The sequence below is a fragment of the Schistocerca americana genome, chromosome 11, assembly GCF_021461395.2.
Source record: "Schistocerca americana isolate TAMUIC-IGC-003095 chromosome 11, iqSchAmer2.1, whole genome shotgun sequence".
NCBI classification, from domain to species: Eukaryota; Metazoa; Arthropoda; class Insecta; order Orthoptera; family Acrididae; genus Schistocerca; species Schistocerca americana.
In genome coordinates, this window is record NC_060129.1 from 197,328,807 (window position 1) to 197,343,101 (window position 14,295).

Genomic DNA, 14,295 nt, shown 5'->3' on the forward strand with positions numbered 1-14,295 from the left:
GTCTTGCACTTTCTCCCGTAGACCTTCCAGGTTGGAACACATTGCTTCTTTGATGCCATCGATCCATCTCATCCTCTGACGTCCTCTTCTTCTAGTTCCTTCAATCTTCCCCAGCATTAATGTTTTTTCCAGCGAGGCATGCCTTCGCATTGTGTGTCCAAAGTAGGTCAGCTTTTGTTTTAACATTAAACCTTCCAGGGAGAAATCTGGTTTAATTTGCTCCAATATTGATCTGTTGGTTCTCTTTGCAGTCCATGGAACTCTAAGAAGTTTCCTCCAACACCACAATTCGAAGGAGTCAATTCTTCGCCGTTCAGCCTTTCTAATGGTCCAGGTCTCACATCCATACATCACAACTGAAAGACCATAGCCCTCACAATACGGATCTTTGTTGCTAGTGTTATATCTCTGGACCTTATAACCTTGTCAAGGTTTGACATCGCCTGTCTACCGAGCAACAGGCGCCTCCGGATTTCATGGCTGCAGTCGCCGTCAGCAGAGATCTGGGAACCGAGATAACTGAATGTGGTCACTACCTCCACGGTTTCTCCTGCTATATCCCACGAATTGGTAGGTGTAGTTGCCATAATTTTCGTTTTCTTCACATTCAGCATAAGACCGGCCTTTTCACTTTCGTCTTTCACCTTCTGTAAGAGTGTTCTCAATTCTTCTTCACTTTCTGCCAACAGGACCGTAACATCCGCGTACCTGAGGTTGTTTACATTTATTCCAGCTATTTTAATTCCTGTTTCTCCTTCATCTAGCCTCGCATTCCTCATGACATGTTCTGCATACAGATTGAATAAGTACGGTGACAGCATGCAGCCTTGCCGGACCCCTTTCTGGATCTTTATCCATTTCGTTGTTCCATACATAGTTCTCACCGTGGCTTCTTGGTCAAGGTATAAACTCCGTATCAGATGAATGAGGTGATCTGGTACACCCATGTTTTTCAGTACGTTCCATAATTTGTTGTGATCGGCGCAGTCAAAGGCTTTGGCGTAGTCAATAAAGCAGAGGTACACATCTTTCTGGAATTCTCTCGCTTTTTCCATAATCCACCGACTGTTAGCAATTTGATCTCTAGTTCCTCTTCCTTTCCTAAATCCAGCTTGTTCTTCTGGTAGCTCTCGATCTAGATATTGGCGAAGTCTATTTTGTAAGATTTTCAACATAACTTTGCTAGCATGTGAAATAAGTGCGATTGTTCGGTAATCTGAGCATTCTTTAGAACTTTTCTTCTTTGGAACGGGGATGAATACTGATCTTTTCCATTCTTCTGGCCACTGCTGCGTGATCCATATTTTTTGACATATTGAGTGCAGCACTTTCACTGCATCCTTTCCAGTGACTTTAAACAATTCTGCTGGTATTTCATCATGTCCACTAGTTTTGTTACACAAATTTACATAAGAGCAAAAACTTCCATAGTAAAGGAGAAAATTTCCAGAGTACGGTTTGTGTTTACTTTCTGACATAGTTTGGCAGTCACGTTAAGATTTCGATCGTTGGTGAAAAATACCAGTTGTCGGTCTTTGAAACACGAATTGCAGGAAATACGTTATTTATAATAAATAACATTGATTAGTGTATTTAAGTTAATAAGAAATACCCGCAATCTTTTAGAAAGCAAAGGGCGAAAGAAAGTCTTTTGGGTGGAGGTGGGTGCAAACCCGCTACTTTTCTCTTCACAGGGCACGACACATCTTGGCTACGGGTTCAACAAGGAACTCTGGCCTCCGTATATGGCATACACTATCCGAAGACCGTATCTACAGACGTCATTATTTATATTTAACTATCACAAATTGTATCGAAACAACGGGCTTTTGATAATCATCATTGTGCCGTAGCATTCAAACTATATACGAGGGTAATCCCAAAAGAAAGGTCTCCTATTTTTTTTATAAGTACAGACCTCTGTGTGGCGGTTGGGGCACACTATTATGAAGAGTGCTTCACGCGCTGTGTACAGGGCTATTACAAATGATTGAAGCGATTTCATAAATTCACTGTCGCTCCATTCATTGACATATGGTCACGACACACTACAGATACGTAGAAAAACTCATAAAGTTTTGTTGGGCTGAAGCCGCACTTCAGGTTTCTGCCGCCAGAGCGCTCGAGAGCGCAGTGAGACAAAATGGCGACAGGAGCCGAGAAAGCGTATGTCGTGCTTGAAATGCACTCACATCAGTCAGTCGTAACAGTGCAACGACACTTCAGGACGAAGTTCAACAAAGATCCACCATTCGGCGGTGATATGCGCAGTTTAAAGCTTCTGGATGCCTCTGTAAGGGGAAATCAACGGGTCGGCCTGCAGTGAGCGAAGAAACGGTTGAACGCGTGCGGGCAAGTTTCACGCGTAGCCCGCAGAAGTCTACGAATAAAGCGAGCAGGGAGCTAAACGTACCACAGCCGACGGTTTGGAAAATCTTACGGAAAAGGCTAAAGCAGAAGCCTTACCGTTGACAATTGCTACAAGCCCTGACACCCGATGACGAAGTCAAACGCTTTGAATTTTCGGCGCGGTTGCAACAGCTCATGGAAGAGGATGCGTTCAGTGCGAAACTTGTTTTCAGTGATGAAGCAACATTTTTTCTTAGTGGTGAAGTGAACAGACACAATGTGCGAATCTGGGCGGTAGAGAATCCTCACGCATTCGTGCAGCAAATTCGCAATTCACGAAAAGTTAACGTGTTTTGTGCAATCTCACGGTTTAAAGTTTACGGCCCCTTTTTCTTCTGCGATAAAAACGTTACTGGACACGTGTATCTGGACATGCTGGAAAATTGGCTCTCGCCACAACTGGAGACCGACAGCGCCGACTTCATCTTTCAACAGGATGGTGCTCCACCGCACTTCCATCGTGATGTTCGGCATTTCTTAAACAGTAGATTGGAAAACCGATGGATCGGTCGTGGTGGAGATCATGATCAGCAATTCATGTCATGGCGTCCACGCTCTCCCGACTTAACCCCATGCGATTTCTCTCTGTGGGGTGATGTGAAAGATTCAGTGTTTAAACCTCCTCTACCAAGAAACTGCGAGCTCGCATCAACGATGCTTTCGAACTCATTGATGGGGACATGCTGCGCCGAGTGTGGGAGGAACTTGATTATCGGCTTGATGTCTGCCGAATCACTAAAGGGGCACATATCGAACATTTGTGAATGCCTAAAAAAACGTTTTGGGTTTTTGTATGTGTGTGCAAAGCATTGTGAAAATATCTCAAATAATAAAGTTATTGTAGAGCTGTGAAATCGCTTCAATCATTTGTAATAACCCCGTATAAACATGCGCACGCCGCGCTGAGGCGCTGTCTTGGCACGGCAGCCGTTGAGAATGGAGCTCACGTTGGATGTTAACCGCCAAGTGCGAATTGCGCGCAATTATTCGGTTTCCGACCGCAAAGGGCCAGTTGGCGGAAGTGTATGGTGGGTCGTGCACGGATGTCTCAAAAATGTTCGTAAGTGATGCTGAGAGTTCGCAGTCTGCCAGTAAAATCATAACAACCGTTTTTACGAATCGGAAAGGGGTTTTGTTGGTAGACTTTATGCCCACTGGGACCAAAATTAAAGCTGACAAGTACTATGAGAGTCTGAAAAAAGTCAAACGGGCAATTCAGAACCGGAGAAGAGGAATGTTGAGCAAGGGCGTACACATTCTCCGCGACAACGCTCGCCCACACATCGCTCGGCAAACCGTTGCTCTCCTGTAACAGTTCCAGTGGAACATAATCACCCACCCACCCTGTAGTCCTGACTTGGCGCCCAGTGACTATCACCTGTTCCCTAGGTTAAAAGAACATTTGGCCTGAAAGCGTTTCAGCTCCGACGACGAGGTGAAAGAAGAGGTTCATAACTTCCTGAACAGCATGGGGGAGAGCTGGTGTGACATGGGCATACAAACTCTGCCACAGCGTCTACAAAAATGAATCGACAGAAATGGTGATTCTGTCGAAAAATAGCTAAATCTTGAAGCTGTAAACTGACGTAAACCATTGTAGAAAAATAAACAGGTCTATGTACTTACCAAAAAAAAATAGGAGACCTTACTTTTGGGATTACCCTCGTACTTCCATAGCACACAAGTTACAACACTAAAAATTTCAAATACACGACGCGTTTATCTGCCGATATATGGTTTCCTGTGAATCTATTGTAACAAACCGTAGTTAAACTGGCGGGTTTTCGAGAGATCCTCCATTTTCTGATGCTTTTAAACACCTGATCTCCGTAGCACGTAGCCTACGACAAAGAAAACGCACCAAGTACGTAGTTTAATTCAGTACAGTATGGCGGATCGTAAGTTTTGCACGTGACGTCTCACAGGCCACGTTCCTCTGCACGTGTCACGAATCTCACGTGCCAGATTCTTTACATTACAGGCTCCGCACGTGGAATTGCACGCTGTGACGTCACCAACTCCTCGATCACGTGGGAGGATGGCTGACGTACTCATATTTACTATTCGCGGCTGCACTAGCTTTCTGGCGTAGCGCTAATAAATTATACGCAGACACCAACCGCGTGAAAACCCGTATCAAAATCCCTACACTATTTCCTGAGACGAGGCTTCGCATACGGAGAGAAGAACGCGGCGCGCGACTTTTTACTTACAGCAGGCCTATTTACAGACAGATGTCACAGGGTGGTCACTATAATTTTCTTGACTCTGCTTTTCGTGCTCGTGGATACTGGTTCAGACGGAGTACACCAGTACCGCTTCACTGACTGAGTGCACATCATTTTCATCTCATAATGAGACGCGTGCAGTTAACGAGTCTTCACTAACACACTTAAGGTCATTCAGTGTAACGCAACGAGATTACGCCATAACTTGATTTCACGGTCACTTGGACTACTTAAATTGAGATCGACCGGCCCTTTGTGTTAGAGGGTACACAGACGAAAGGGGCAATTACGTAACTGAGGCACACGTACGCTAAACAGCGGCTACGCCAGTACGTGCTGCGCACGAAAAGTTGCAATCTGACTGCAGCATGCAGACGGAGGTTAACAGTTTTAATGTTGTCGCGTAAGCTGCTACAAATGACCGAGGTATCTGGCGACCGGAACTGTTTGTGAATAAAGGATGAAACCAAATTTTTAGCAGCTCTGAGGTGGTTGAACTACGACACTGTCGAACCTTGCTGTTTATTGGTCCGTGTTTCCTGGTACGTTTGCAAAATTGAACACACATTCTCCTGGACGCACAGCATTCTTCTACGCACATAACACTTTTCTTGAACAGTATTCCGTTAACTCGATTAAAAGAAACTTAGGGTATACACATTACTAAACGCTTAAAACGGTGAAACTTCCAGGTGCAATCAAAATTTGATATTTCGTATCTATATAAGATCATTGACTGAATTTAAAAATGTCAAATGCTGTCTTATTCTGCGCATTGAGAAGCATAATCTTGCGTTAACCCTTTCGTGGGCAAAATTACTGAGCAGTTTTTTTTAATGAATGGAGAGCAGGTAGTAGTTAACAGACAGGTGTATTTATCATACAGAACATCAAATTTGCTCCAACTGTGAAAGTGAGGTTACACAACAAGGTGGGAAGTATTCTTCCCACTGCCCTTCCTTGGAGTTAAATGACAAAAACAACTTTTTCAATATATGTCATATTTATTTCATAAATTTACTCCTCTTGTTACAATGATTGTTCATAATTACTTGCCATGAAATTTTCTGAAACATGGGTCTACGCAAAGTGGTATTTGAGGATATGTATAAACACAGCGAGTGCTCTTTTCCGCAGATTTGGTACCACAATGGCGGCACGTCCAGCAGGTTTCTCCTAAAATGGGTTGATGCTCCCCTACATCCACATGAAGAAAATCTTCAGGTACTTTATCCCTTCTTGCCAGAAAGACAGGTTTTTGTCCACGCCTTTTTTGGGACGAGCAGCCAGCGATCAATTGTCTGGCTAGATGGATCCTGTATGTGAGCTGATCGTCCTGTCTACTTTCTCTTTTACTTATTTTCCACAGGATAAAACTGTTCACTGCAGAAACGTCCAACAGGAAATAAAATATTGTGTGCCACCATTTTACAGAACGTCTGTCAATAGCGTACCTCTCTCGTAATTGATCAAACATATCGACACCATCCATTATTTTGTTGTATTCTGTCACAACTTCAGGACAAGAAATCTCTGTACTAGCACCATTCTTGTTTTTCCTTTTCACTGTGGCTGTTTCTCATGGGTCATGAATTGAGGACAGGAAAGTGACTGGACGGTTATCCATCCATTTTAGTGCAGAAATGGCTTCTTTTGTTTCAAACTGGAATTCTCCTCGTTCCAATTTTACGTTTTCCTTCATAAATTTGGGTATATCAGCTTTGAGGGGAAAAAAACCCACAAAATGTCACGCAAACAGCACTGAAAGGCTCCTCTACAGAGCAACACTCAGCTACACAATGCCTCTGCGAAAACGGCGCGAACTTCCGATTGGAAGTAGTACCCTATACTGTTCACTAGGTGGTAGCACTGTACAGAGGTGGGAGCTGTCAATCCTACGGGACTAGAAGCGAGTTCATTGTAGTGGGAAGCATGTTTCCCACGGCTCACGAAAGGGTTAAAGGTCAATCCAAAGTCTACGGGTGGAAACTTAACCATCAAAACTATCGTGTTCGGCGATGTTCGTGGATGTATTAAACGCTTGCGCTTTAGCGCCTTCATTGCACACCAACTGAGGCGAATGTGACGTCATTCTGACGTGTACACGCAGTATTGAAGGCGGGAGATATCGTCCACAGACATATGTGAAAGACTTATGTTCTACCCTGTTTGTGAACCTAAATTCGGTAATAAAAACGCTTCTGAACATATTGAGCATCACTATGGAGACTTAGGAGGGTAGACAGTGCAACCTTCGAAAAACACGAGGCTCAAATCGGAAAGGAAACTAATTGCAGATCTGTAAAGCAGACTGCTCGAAAATCTGTTCAACTGGGCGCTTTCCAAACAGAGTGCTCGGAGAACACTTGCGTCCAATTCTGGAACATTACTCACGTTTGTTCGACCTACATGAAATATTACTGGCATGCAACGTCTTTTACGGAAACGGGGACATGACTAACTGTGACAGGCTTGTTTGAATTGTAGAAGAGCGCCACCAAAATAGCGAATAACACGAAGTGGCAGAGATCTCGTGACAGAGCCCAACTGTTCAGCGAAAGCCTACGTACCGAGTTTTAAGAGCCTCTATTACGTGAAAAATCTGAGGACGTTCTTGAGTGATGTATGTATCGCTTTGTGGAGGCCGCGAAATCTAGCTTAGAAGGGGGCCGCACCAACTCCCCCTCACACGTTTTACTCATATTGACAAGAGTGTCCTAGGGTACGGCTAGGACTTCAAACGTAGGGAGAAAGGAAGACGAAACACACTACCGTTTTCGGGGAACTTATAGATCTCATAACTAAATGTTTCCATGAGACATTTAACCACAAGAAGTGAATTAAAATTGGATGAGAAGTTCCGCCTTATGCAATACACCTTTTTTTTCTTTTGTTTCACCCATACATGTTTCAGCACTTTTGTGCTATCGTCAGTGGATTCTATTTTTTATTTTTAACTGTAGATATTACATATTAGCATTTGTGTTGTTTACAACATTATGTAGAAGTTGCATTTATAACTTCATTGGCGAAAAGTGGGTGTAAGCATTAGTTAACATACCTTACATAATGCTATTGACCATTTATTTTGGTAGCTGTTCTGCTACACAATATACAACTTGTCATCTGCAAACAGCAAAACGTAATTTATTTTTCCGTTTGTTATGCATTTACGAACGGAAATGCGACTGTATCACGTTTTCTTTCTGTAACTTACAGTTTTGAACTTGTGGTGCTTTCTACTGTGTTGTTGGAGAAGTACTTCTTTGCCTGCATTCGCGTGGCAATGCACTTCATCCGATTACTCAAAACATAGGCTGAGTTTTCGGTGCCATTACGTGTTGTTGTGGCTGTGTGGCGTTCATTTGTTTCGTAGCGTGTTCTGCTGGGTGAGGCGCGCGAGTTTGAATTGTATTTGGCGTTAGTGGTTTGTGTGGGTTTGCGTGTGTGTGATGTGTGTGTTGTTGAGTACTGGGGGAGAGGGAGAGGGAGAGAGAGAGAGAGAGAGAGAGAGAGAGAGAGAGAGAGGTCCCTTTTTTGTGGTGTGTGTGTGTTACTTGTATAGTTCTGCTATTGTCGAGAAGAGGCTTTTGTTGCGCAGTGATGTGTATTCATTGAGTACTTTCTTTCCTTGGGCTATTGATTTTTGGATGTGATAGTTTTCTTCTATAGTTAATATTTGGTATAGGCTGCTGCTAGTTTTTAGGATGTGAAGATCAGTTTCAATGTTTGTTGGGTGCCCCAGTACTCAACTCACACATCGCACACACGCAAACCCACACCAACCACACACCACTAACGCCAAATACAATTCAAACTCGCGCGCCTCACCCAGCAGAACACGCTACGAAACAAATGAACGCCACACAGCCACAACAACACGTAATGGCACCGAAAACTCCGCCCATGTTTTGAGTAATCGGATGAAGTGCATTGCCACGCGAATGCAGGCAAAGAAGTACTTCGACAACAACACAGTAGAAAGCACCACAAGTTCACAACTGTAAGTTACAGAAAGAAAACGTGGTAGTCTTATTTCCGTTCGTACATGCATAACAAACAGAAAAATAAATTACGTTTTGCTGTTTGCAGATGACAAGTTGTATATTGTGTAGCAGAACAGCTACCAAAATATATGGTCAATAACATTATGTGAGGTATGTTAGCACCAAACCGGAGTTGCTGTTGGTGTAGCGCCTAGAACCGCTCGGCCACCTCGGTCGGCATGATTGTGCAAATTATCAATTTTTTAATGAATATAATTTTCACTATATCCATCCCGAAAGTAGGAAAAAGATGTTTTTGCAATTAAATTCGAAATATAAACAAAAAAATATAAACGTGCCAACTATCAATCAAATCAGTACAATCGTTTATGTTTTTGTATCTACATTTATTTCAAGTATAACGTGTAACCTGTGGAGCACTGTACAAATCAGGATGGTACTGATCACAGAAACATGGCACACGTAACGGACGCTGAATTTTTGTATGTGTTTCGGTTTTTTCAACATGTCTACTGAAAAACAAACTTGGATCAGATTGATGAACAGTTCTCGGTCATTACATAATTTAGTGGCATACCACGCATATCTATTGCAGGGATGATGATACGCGCTTATGAAACTAAACGCCTACTCGCTCTCTGGGATGTTGGTGACCGTACAAAGCACATCTGCGTGCCTATAATTTTCAAAGTGGGTCCCTTAAAGAAACGGCCGACAGTTGCGCCTTCCTGTTTACATATGCTCAAGTCGTACTCCTATATGGCCTGTCAGTGTGAATCGTAGCAGAATCCTACCACTTCGCAGGAATCCTTCAGCCCGTCTCTGCCACGTTCACTGATCTCTTTCTCATTTGTTCCATCTTCCTGTGTCACATCTCCCAAGTCCTTGCACCTTCTTCAGTTATTCACCTTCAATCTTAATTCCACTAGTTGGTCTTCCTTTCTTGCTAGTTGTAGCCAGGACGGTGCGGTCCCCCTGTTAAGACTATGTAGTCGCAGTGCTCAGATGTGGTTAAGCCGCCATCTTCCCCGCGCCCATACTGGCATGAAATGACGAAGGAACACTGTTACACGTTAAGTGGGAAGCACCGCCTGCGACGCATTTCATTGGTTCGACAGTGAGGATGTTCACAATAAGTCGACACTGCTGCCACTGTGGTGGTCCTCTTAACTTCTTCTTCCCATCTTAGAACTTACCGAGTGTAGCCTGGAATCAGCACGACGGCGTTAATTGGCGGCCTTTTTTTGCCACAAAGAAAAAACGTCCAAACATCACTGTGGGTTTGAACACAGAACTTCTACGTTCATAGCAGCAGCCCTTATCGATTGAAGCACTGTACCACAACAACATGCGCCACTTCCAACTTAACAACACACGTATTCACATCTGTGGGAGCTTGCTCTTACTTTTCTTTAGATACAGGCTGTGTCATGATTAATTACAGAACTATACTATGTCTGAAGAGGCCATGAAGCTCCAACGGCTCCGACCGGCCGCCATGTCATCCCTAGCCCACAGGCGTCACTGGATGTGGATACGGAGGGGCGTGTGGTCAGCACACCGCTCTCCAGTTTACGAGACCGGAGCCGCTACTTCTCAGTCAACTAGCTCCTCAGTTTGCCTCACAAGGGCTGAGTGCAGCCCGCGTGCCAACAGCGTTCGGCAGATCGGACGGTCACCCATCCAAGTGCTAGCCCAGCCCGACAGCGCTTAACTTGGGTGATCTGACGGGAACCGGTGTTACCACTGCGGCAAGGCCGTTGGCACTGTCATAATTAACAGGGTATTCACACACAGTTGAAAGTACACGATCCGTACCTCCGTCTTGCATCTCAATTCCATGTATCTTCTTGGGAATTCTTCTATATTCCATTCTCTTCAAGTGCCCATACCATCTTGGCCTTGATGTCTCTCCCCTGCTCTCCAAGGGTTTCTCTTTCACCATTCCCCTTACCCTTTCATTCCTCACACTCTCTCTCCTTCTTACTTGTATTCTGAAAACTTCACGTCAAATGTCTTTAATCATGTTTCAGACGCATAGGTCAGTACTGGGATGTAGCAACTCCTATTATGCACTACTTCTCTGCTTTTTTGTGTGACTTTCCAACCCAGGCTCCTACCAGCCCGTCTCTGCCACGTTCACTGATCTCTCTCTATTTGTCCCATCTTCCTGTGTCACACTTCCCAAGTCCTTGCACCTTCGACCTTTCTCAGTTATTCACCACCAATCCTAATTCCGCTAGGTGGTCTTCCTTTCTTTCTGTTTGTAACCATGATCTCACATTTGTTTACATCAAATTTCGTTCCATACTGTCTCTCAGTTTCTTCCCGAGCATCCAGCAGTTGCTCAATCTGCTCCTCAAGTCATCTGCAAACACCACTGCTTTCGTCTCGTATTCTCCACTTTTTCCTGCCACCTTAGTCATTCATCCACGACCACTATGCACTGCCCTGTTTCACGCCACTTATTTCCTGGAACCAACCAGTCCTTTCATTTCTTCACTTTCGCATAACAGCCGGCCGCTGTGGCCGTGCGATTCTAGGCGCTTCAGTCTGGAACCGCGTGACCGCTACGGTCGCAGGTTCGAATCCTGCCTCGAGCATGGATGTGTGTGATGTCCTTAGGTTAGTTAGGTTTAAGTAGCTCTAAGTTCTAGGGGACTGATGACCTCAGAAATTAAGTCCCATAGTGCTCAGAGCCATATGAACCTTTTTTTCCCGCATAACTCAAACTTGCACAGCGCATCTCCCCCACTCTTACCGGACTTTTCTTCTGCAGACGCTGTCTAGTCTCTTTTCTATACCGAGAAAGGTCATCACGAGGGTCTTCCCCGAACTCCTGGTGGTGGTCCAGCAGGTGACTCTGCGAATACGACGTCACGGGCTGACCTCCCACACCTGGAGCCGCGCCGCTTCTCTCCCCCCCCCCCCCCCCCTCCCCGCCCTTGTTCGGATTGACATACCTCGGCACAGTGTGGTGCCAGTGTGACGCCCCCTTAGTCTCTACAGTCCTTCCTACTCCCTTTCTTGAATATAAGGAGAATCAGTAGTCCTTTTCTAATCTTGTGGAGTCTTCTTCTCCTTCCACAAAACTCTTATCACACGATACAACTACTGTTTGCCAATATCCCCTGCTGCAATACTCGACACTTACTTCGTGTAGACCTGAATTTAACAAGTGCGTAAAGTATTCCTTCTACACTGCCTTCAGTGTCGCTCTGATATTAACCTCTTCCCCAAAGTACACGATAATAGATGCACAGGGGCTCCAAAACGTATACCTTAAGAGTTATGGGCACTACTTCATCTTCGATACTGTGAAACGAATCTCTTCTAGTGCAAGCTCTTTGGTTTCCATGTCTCGAGAGGTGCTTGTAACGCCCAAAAAGTAGAAAAAAATGCCCTGTAAACATGGGTCCTAAGGTGGGTACCTGACGAGTAACGAGTACTTGTTCAGCGGGAGAGAGGTGTTTCGCTGTAGTGGAGATGAACACGTGCTCACAGCTGTTAAGGTACGCACTTTACAGTTCATGTTTACTGGACAGTTTTTCCTTCTTTTGGTCTACACTATCAGCTCCTCAAATATGGAAAGCAGCGAGCGTGCAGTAGAAGAGAATTGTTCCACAGTATCGAAGTTGCACCACAGGTGATATTGACCGCCCTTGGCGTCATTACGTTGAAATCAACATCTCGACTATGTGACGAGCGGCCGCAGGCGAGTTCTTGGAAATTAATGATTCGCTGCACCACAAGGTTTGTGAAAGGAAGTAACATTTCAGAGGAAGACTTCTGTTACTCAGTGAAGTTACAGGCTGGAGCTAAGGAGAGGTACCGTACAAAGCGGATGTCAATCGTCTCCTGTTTGAGAGAATATATTTGTGTCTACATAACACAAATAAATATCCGTAACCGTAAAATACGTTTCTTCTCAATGCTGAAATGCTATGAATAACGACCATTCTCGAGAGGACACCATGTTAGTATGTAACAACAGTTTTATGTATAATCAGGGTTTTCTAACATATTATGCTTCTTATCTTGACATTGGTACTGAGAATGGTACGATAACAATTGTGAAAAGTGTGTGTTTTTAGCACTACATGTACTATAAAATACTATAAAACCTGGAAAGCAATCAACAAATTGCAATACTACACGTACGTGGGCCGTTTGAAAAGTGCGTGCAAAGTCCGAGAGATGGCACCACCGGCGCGTATCGAGGTCATGTTTAGTTAGTAGCATCTTTGGAAAGAACGCACACCAAGCTTCAGCCATACTGGTCTATTTCTTTGTGTTTGGCATCCCTGTGAATCTAGGAAGTGCAGAGATTGTCAAAAAATGTACGAAAAAGAATTTCGTGTGCTGATTAAACATTACTTAGTGAAAGGCAAAACGCATCAGAAGACTAAAGGGAACCTAGATGAACATTACGGTGACTCTGCACCTTCGATCAGACCAGTTCATAAGTGGTTTCAAAATTTTCGGAGTGGCCATATGGGCACAAATGATGCTGAACGTTCAACCCTCCAGAAATCATTGATGAAATCCATGATACTGTGGTGGATGACAGAAGAGTTAAGGTGCGTGATATTGCTAGTGCTGTAGGCATCTCGAATGAACAGGTACATAATATTTTGCATTAACATTTGGACATGAGAAAGCTATCCGCAAGATGGGTTCCGCGATTGCTCACGCTTGACCAAAAACGGAATCGTGTGAAGTGTTGCAAGGACGGTTTGCAGTTGTTCAGGAAGAATGTGCAGGACTTTAAGCGTCGTTTCGACGCTGTGGATGAAACATGGATACATTACTATACTCCTGAGACCAAACAACAATCTAAACAATGGGATGCCAAGGAAGAATCTGCATCAAAGAAGGCGGAAAGGTAATGGCGATTGTGTTTTGGGATTCGGAAGGGATAATCTTCATACACTATCTGGAAAAGGGTAAAACTATTACTGCTGCATATTATTGTTTGTTATTGGACCGTTTGAAAAATGAGTTGCAAGAAAAACGCCGGAGATTGGACCGAAAAAAAAAGCCCTTTTCCATCACGACAATGCACCAGCACACACACCTCAGCAGTTGTGGTCGCAAAATTATTAAACAGGATTCCAACTCGTTTCACATCCCCCCCCCCCCCCCCCTATTCTCCACACTTGGGTCCCTCAGACTACTATTTGTTCCCCAGTTTGAAGAAATGGCTGGCGGGACAAAGATTTTATTCAAACGAGGAGGTGATTGCAGAAACTAACAGCTATTTTGCAGACTTGGGCGACTCGTATTATTCGGAGGCGATCAACAAATTAGAACAGCGTTGAAGCGTGTATAAGTATGAAAGGAGACTATGTCGAAAAATAAAAAAGGTTTGCCCCAAACACGTAAGTAGTTTTTATTCTTGCACGGACTTTTCAAACGCCCCACGTACTGACAACCACAATAAGAATACTTGTGTCGTCCTGTAGTGTGACACGCCTTACAGCTTGTGTGTCATCGGGCGCGCTGTGTAGTGGCGTCGTGTCGGTTTCCGTGTAAAATCGCAGAATACGAGAAAGACAGCCACATAGCAACGAGTTGATTACGACACTGGAGCAGTGAGAAGTTTAGCCCAAGGTTCGCTGATGGAAGTGAAGCAGCAGAACGTCGTTAAT

The 14,295-nt window shown here is 44.3% G+C and overlaps 1 long non-coding RNA gene and 1 pseudogene across 1 annotated transcript in view; both read right to left on the bottom strand.

The window, feature by feature from the left end:
- Positions 1-14,295, bottom strand: part of LOC124553599 — a 42,800-nt gene that overhangs the window by 27,323 nt on the left and 1,182 nt on the right. The gene's annotated exons all lie outside the window — the stretch shown is intronic.
- LOC124554345 lies at positions 10,292-10,409 on the bottom strand (annotated as a pseudogene).